This window comes from Leptopilina boulardi, unplaced genomic scaffold, assembly GCF_019393585.1.
Source record: "Leptopilina boulardi isolate dan_hultmark-lab unplaced genomic scaffold, ZJU_Lbou_2.1 LbouV2_48, whole genome shotgun sequence".
Taxonomy (NCBI): Eukaryota; Metazoa; Arthropoda; class Insecta; order Hymenoptera; family Figitidae; genus Leptopilina; species Leptopilina boulardi.
In genome coordinates, this window is record NW_026137992.1 from 305,226 (window position 1) to 313,066 (window position 7,841).

The 7,841-nt window shown below is 29.9% G+C and overlaps 1 pseudogene; it reads left to right on the forward strand.

Annotated features, from left to right (window-relative positions):
* Positions 1 to 181: 181 nt before the first annotated feature.
* Positions 182 to 6,353, forward strand: LOC127289650 (fatty acid synthase-like; annotated as a pseudogene).
* Positions 6,354 to 7,841: the final 1,488 nt, after the last annotated feature.

The following is a 7,841-nucleotide window of genomic DNA, read 5'->3' on the forward strand; positions in this document are numbered from 1 at the left end:
AAATTAAATTTCACGTAGAATTTAAATTTTAATCTACCTTAAAAAGTTATATTTTCTAAAAGTTTTATTAAACCATATTAATTAAATAATAGAAAAATAGTTTATTTCCGTTTATATATCATCCGATTCTTTAAATAAAATACAGAAAGAAGGTAAAAATAATTTAAGAATGAACCCAGAAATGACGGGAGATGAAATAGTGATATCGGGTATAGCAGGAAAGTTTCCAAATAGTGAAAATATTAAAGAATTGCAGAAGAATCTTTTAAATCGAACTGATTGCGTTACTGATAGTAATGCTCGTTGGGAATATGGTATGAAATTTGCTTAAATTTATAATTTAATTTTTTGTTTGTTTTGTTTAAATGGCCTCTTGTCGTTAAAATATATAATAATAATAATTTTAAATTTTATAATCTATAGGGAATTCTCAACTTCCACCGCGAATTGGTTTTATAAAAAAGATAGATTCATTTGATTCTCTTTTTTTTGGAATTAATGGAAAATTAGTCAATTATATGGACCCAATGTATAGAATGTTAATAGAAGCTACATATGAAGCAATCGCAGATTCAGGAATTAATCCAAGAAAAATAAGAGGAAGTAAATCTGGCGTTTTTACTGGAAGCACTTTTATTGAGTCGGAAAATACTTTCTTTGTTGAAAAAAAGGACGTAAGAGTAGAATTTTTTATTTTTAAGAGTCTACAGGGTGTCAGTCGTAATATGTTGGCCAATCGTATTTCGTTTTTCTTCGACTTTAGAGGACCGAGTATGAACATCGATTCTAGCTGTTGCGGAGGTGCCACTGCATTACAGGAAGGTTTTAGAGCAATAAAAGATGGAAGAGTTGAAAACGCTGTTATTGGTGCCGGTAATGTGGTTCTGCAACCGAACATGTCTTTACAAATGTTATTGCTAGGTAATTATTAAATTCAAATTTATTGCAACGTCAGTGATTCAGTCACAAAATCGATCTATGTTGATAATATGAGCTCCATATTTATTACAATATCATATATTTATATTTATAAAAAATATATCTCTCTATTGCAGGACTTCTATCACCTGATGGCATAACAAAATCATTTGATAATGCAGCAGATGGTTACACTCGCAGTGAAGGTCTTGTAGTCCTTTTCCTTCAAAAGGCTCGTAACGCAAAACGCATTTATGCAGAAATAAAAAATGTCCGAATGAGTTATGGGAATGTCAATGATATAAGCATTCGTTTTTCTATGCAACCCACAATTTTCAAGCGAGCCTTATGAAAACAGCCTTATCAGATTGTGGTCTTAAGGGAAACGATATTTCATATGTAGAAGCCGATGGTTCAGGCATTAAAGATGTTGATGCTGAAGAGGTAAAAGCCATTGATGATGTCTACAATGAAGAACGCACATCATCTCTTTTTATTGGATCTGTCAAATCGAACATTGGATCATGTGGAGCAGCAAATCCACTCAGTGGAATTATTAAGGTGATTTGATATTAGAAGATACCTGTTCCATTTAAATGGGTATCAAACTATTCAAATAAAACCTGACTCCACTGAATTTCGTAGATAATTACAGCAATGGAGTTTGGATACATTCCTCCAAATCTTCATTTTAAACAATCTTCTGACAAAATTCCTGCTCTAACAGAAGGGCGGTGTAAAGTTGTAACAGAATTGACTCCTTGGAATGGAGACTATGCAGTGGTTAATAGTCTTGGTCTAACTGGTTCTGCTGCTAATGTTATATTAAAAGATTTTAAAAAACAAAAGAAAAATGAAGGAAGACCTGATGATAATCTTTCACGATTAGTCACAATCTCTGGATGTACTGAAGAAGCTGTGGACTTCATGCTGACCGAAGTTAATATTGAATTAAAAAAATATACATTAACAGAGAAAAATTCATCACTAAATTTGAAATAAATGATTTAGTACTGCTGATTGAGCCTGATTTAGTGATTAATTTTTTAATAATGTAAATCTTCAGTTTCCTTTAGAATCTTGATGTGTTAAAATTCTTCATAATATAATAATTTAACATATCTTACAGCTAGAAAGCAAACCTGTTGATGTAGAAATGCTTCAGCTTGTGTACGATCTATTTGATACAGACATTCCAGCTCATTTGTATCGAGGATATACACTGCTTCCTTCTATAGGAATACCAAAAACTAAAGTGCGAGAGATTCAATTAAACAGTTGTTTTAAGAAAGAAATTTGGTACATGTTTTCCGGCATGGGGTCTCAATGGGTGGGAATGGGTAAGATACGTCAAAGAACTAATCAACATCATTTATGTGTAAAAATAATGCCATTCAAAATTTAATGTCAATTATTAAATATTGTAATAGGAAAAGATTTATTGCATATACCTGTTTTTGCGGAAGCCATAAGTAAATGTAATAAAGTCTTACAACCTCATGGTATCGACATAGTGCGTATTATTACAGAAGAGGATTCAAAAATGTTTGATAACATTGTTAATTCATTCGTTGGAATTGCTGCCATTCAGGTAAATAGAGCAACAACGATTTTAATACTGAAATTGTTTTAGAGAGCTACTATAAAACTTTTATTCATTTAGATTGTCTGAAATCTATTTAAAAAATAAACGAATGACAAATGTAATTAATAAAACTAGACATTACAAATTATGTAATAGTAATACTGTTTCAGATTGGTTTAGTAGATATCTTAAGTGCAATCGGGTTGAAGCCAGATTTTTTAATTGGACATTCAGTGGGAGAATTAGGTTGTGCCTATGCTGATAATTGTTTTACAGCAGAGCAAATGATTCTTTCTGCCTATTATAGAGGACTGGCATCAGTAGAGACAGACATGCCTAAAGGTTCCATGGCAGCAGTTGGTCTTGGATATGAAGAAATTAAAAAGCTTTGTCCACCTGATATTGACGTTGCTTGTCATATAACAGCCAAAATAGTTCTACCATTAGTGGACCCGCAGAATCCATGAGAGCATTCGTTGCATATTTGACAGTTAGAAAAATTTTTAATTAATTTTTGTGTCACATTTTCTCAATCAGTGAATTTTTTCAAGATTTAAGAAAACATAATTTGTTTTCCAGGAAAAGAATATTTTTGCTAAAGAAGTGGCCGTTAGTAATATAGCATACCATAGCCGATACATTTCTCCGGCAGGTGAAAAATTAAGAAAATATCTTCAAAAAGTAATACTTGATCCAAAACCTCGAAGTGTGCGATGGAAAAGTAGCTCTGTTCCACGCAAAGAGTGGAATTCTGTTAGAGCTCGATTATCATCTGCAGAGTATCACACAAATAATCTTTTGAGTCCTGTCCTATTTGCGGAAACAGCAAAAAGTATTCCATCTAATGCAATTGTTATAGAAATAGCACCTCATGGTCTTTTGCAGGCAATAGTCAAAAAGTCATTGCCAGAAAATGTCATTAATATACCATTAACCAAAAAGAATCACCCCGAAAATGTTTCATTCTTTTTTGGTGCATTAGGAAAAATATACAATGCTGGCTGCAATATAAATGTGTCCAATCTTTATCCAAAGATCAGCTATCCAGTGTCACAAGGAACACCTTCAATTTCATCTTTAATCCAATGGGATCATTCAGCTAAATGGTAAAAGCAGTTTTATAAATTTTAAATGATTTGTTTTTTTCAAAACTTAATATTTACTCAATAATAGGTCCATTAATTTTTCTAAACGAAGAAAAGACCTCCATGAAGGAGAGATTAAATTTATAATAAATCTAAAGGAAGAGAAATGGAAGTATTTGAAGCATGCCAGGATTAATGATAAAATAGTTATTCCCACTTCTCTTTATCTAATCCTTGCTTGGGAAGTTTTAAAATTGATGAAAAATAATTATGAATTCTTAGTACATTACCACGATGTACAAATTCACAAACAGCACGTAGAAATTATGGAAGATGAAAGTATCACATTGGTGGTAATGGTTCTAAAAGGTATACATGCCTTATTTCATAAAAGAAAGTTGTATGTTAAATTATTATTTAACATATATTTACGTATATTTCATGAGAATATACCTTTTTGTGAAAATTTCTTACTGTTTTTAGGAACTGGCTACTTTGAAATAAGCAATAATAAGATTTTATTATGCTCTGGTATTATACAAGCAAGTGATATCTCTGAGCAGAAATTCAACCCACTTCCTAAAAATTCTGATAATGATTATCAGGATTTAAATGAAAGTGACGTTTACACTGATCTACAGAATAGAGGTTTACAATATTCAGGTCCTTTTAGAACTATCTGTAAAGCATCAGCTAATGCAACCAATGGAACTTTAATATGGAAATATGATTGGACAACTTTTTTGGAAGGAATGATTCAGATGTATGTTCTAGGAAATAAAGTTAGAAAAGCACAAGTGCCAATTAAAATTAGAAGAATAGTTATTAACATGAAACTTCAAGAATTGAATTGAATTGAACTTCTGGAATTGATTTTAGAGGCAATAAAGTTATGGGGATTTCTTCAAATGGATCATTTTCAAACTCCATTTCATCTGACGCTGATTACATATGGAAAGTACCTGATAATTGGTCTTTAGAAGATGCTGTAACTGTACCTTTAGCTTATACTACTGCTTATCACTCTGTTGTTATAAAAGGAGAATTAAAAAGCAAACACTCAGTTTTTGTCTACGATGGCTGTTGTTCAATAGGACAAGCTATTATTAATCTAGCATTAAATATTAAATCGCACGTATTCGTAGGATACGCTAATTCTAACGCCAAAAAGTTTCTAGAAAATAACTATCCACATATTCCCAAAAATTGCCTTATAAGCACATCAGGAAGTTTCGTTGAGAGAATCTTGTCACGAACAGGAGTAAGAGCTTTAAAGTTAGTGATATATAATGGAAATGATTTAAGTGAAATACGGAATTGTTCTCAGTTGATAAAAAGAGGAGGGAAATTTATTGTCATTGGAAATTTACACGATTCGTTGACTAAATCTGTTGGCATACTATTTTTTGCAGAAAGTGTGTCAATATCCTCAATAATTCCATCTAATATAATAAGTCTTGACCTAACAACAAAAAGAAAATTATCACAAATGATGGTTAATGGAATTGAAACAGGAATTGTAAAGCCACTGCCTAAACGTGTCTACTCAAGAGAAATGTTAACAAAAGCTTTCATTGACGGAGCTTCAAAAACTGTCTTCGAAAAAGTAAATTTATTATTATTTCTTTTCTATTTCTTTATGACGTGTTTTCGTAATAATTTTATTTCAATAATTTCTGCTTTGTATTTTTTAGATCATTGTTAAAATACAACCAGACGATGGAGGTAACGAAATCTTGGCAATATCTCGTTTTATATGTAAAAGTGATGGATCTTATTTAATAATTGAAGGTTTTAGTGATTTTGGACTGGAACTAGTTGAATTTTTAGTTACTAGAGGTGCTAAGAATATTCATATAGTTTCTGAGTCAAAGAATACAACAGCCTATATTAATCAGAGAATAAATTTGTGGAGGTCATATGGAGTCTCGGTAGCAGTTCACGCAGAATTAGATCTTTTCCATCAACAAAGTATGATTGAACTATTTAAGGAGGCTCGTAAATATGGTACAATAGATGCCATCTTTGATCTTCAACGTATAGAACACTTATCAAGTAGATCTTCCAGTTCAAAACACTTAATTACAAAATACGCATTTGAAGAATCTAAACAATTTTGTTCTAATTTACGAGGTTTTTTTATTTTTTCTGCTTGTAAAAATATAGAGGAAAATGTGAATGATCTTTTGATGAGAGAAATATATTTGACGAAAATTTTTCAAGAAAAGTCAGAAAAAACATTCCCAGGACTTTTGATTCTTTTAGGACCAGTAACTGGAATTGCAAACTGTACAACTGAAAACGAAAGTAGTGTACCTTTCATATCAATTCCGGGTATCATGGAACAATTGGATAATATATTTGGATTAAATGTATCTATTGTACTTATTTCTGGTAAAATATCCGAAGAAAGAAAAGAAACTTTCGATTCTAAGAAGGTGAGAAATTATTCAATTTAACTTTGATATCTAAAATTATGGGTGTTATAATTTAATTTAATTATTAACTGTTATAAATTTAAATCAAATATACAGGTCACCATTGACGAAACGGAGAGGGAAAAATTCGACAAATATATTAACAACAGTTTAATCAATGAGAGGGTCATCTAAATTTCAAAACTCAGAAAAAATAAATATTAAAATTATTTATGATCAGGAATTTATCATACAAATGACTGCAGTGTCTTTAAATAAAATTTCATTCTGCACATTTTAAGCATTAGTCGTTTATTCGTTTCCGTATAATAAATATTATGAAATATATATTGAGTTTTCTTTATTAATCTGAAGTGATACATTTAGTTATTATGTCCTATTTCATGTGATTAACCTTTTTAATCTTAATTTTAAATACAAATAAATATAAAATTAATTCAATTTTATTGTAAACTTATTAAATATTATTGACATACCTAAATAATAATTTTATTTTTATTTAAGAAAACTTTTAAAAAGTTATTTATTAGTAAGAATAATAATTAAAAAATATTATTAAAAAAGTTTTCTTTTTTTTAATCTTAAAGTACTGTGAATTGAAAAATTAGTAAATACAGCATCTTGCAATGTGGATTATGAAAAATTAATAATTAGTAACATTAATTTAAGAATTGATCTGAAGTTTACAACGTCAAACCTGAATATTATTAGTCTTCTTAACACTCGTTGATATTACTAGATATAAACATTTATAATGTTTAGCAGAATGCATTATTAGAAAGTTTTGAATTTTTGAAGATTTTAACCTTTCTAGGGTTTCGTGGCTCAGGGCTGAAAGTCTTATAATTTCGAGTTGGCGTCCGTCCGTCCGTCATACACTCGTATAGTTGCCATGGTAACAGTTACCATAGCAAACGATTCCATGGCAACTGTCACCATGACAACCGTTTCCATGGCAACCGTCACCATAGCAACCATTTCCATGACAACCATTACCATAGCAACCATTTCCATAGGAACCATCACCATAGCAAACGTTACCGTGTTAATAAACGTTACCTTAGTAGGCCCCAAAAACCTCTACCGTTTCGATTTAGCGGTACAAACCGTAAGTTAATATAAACGTATATACGTATGGAAAGCTCCAATGACGATAAGTAATTTACTGCTTGGAGAACTTATTTATAGAAATTAAATTATGAATAAATTTTTAGTAAAAAACTGATAACATGGGAGCGAAATTAGTTCAAAAATAATGTAATTATAAATTATTTATTATGTATAGATATAACTTTTGATCTGAATTTAAAAAGCTACAAAGCCCTATATGTAGGCGCTTTGCGTCTGCTTCTTTTCCTTCTTTTATGTATATTTTAATGGAACAGTTTTGAACTTTGATCTTTAGGCAATTTTGGAAAGATTTAATAATGTAAATTTATTGCTATTTTGAAAATACCACGAATAAGAATGCATTTAAGCGTTGATTCTGAAAACAATGAGAATTAAAAGAAAAGTTAAATTATTATTAATTATATTCGTTAAAATGTTTGATTTTATGTAAATGTAGGTAAATGAATCTACTCAATAGTATATGATATTTAAATGCATAATTTAACTGGGTCTGCGAATATAAAACGACATTCATTTTAGAATTTACCTTTATTTCAAACGTACGTCTGCTTAGAAATAAAAAATAAAAATTTACGTAGAAAATTTAATTTCTTATCTAATTTAAAAATCTATATTTACTAAAAGTGTACCTTATTAATTAAATAATAGAAAAAATATAGGAGAAGAAATAATTATTAAAAAAAT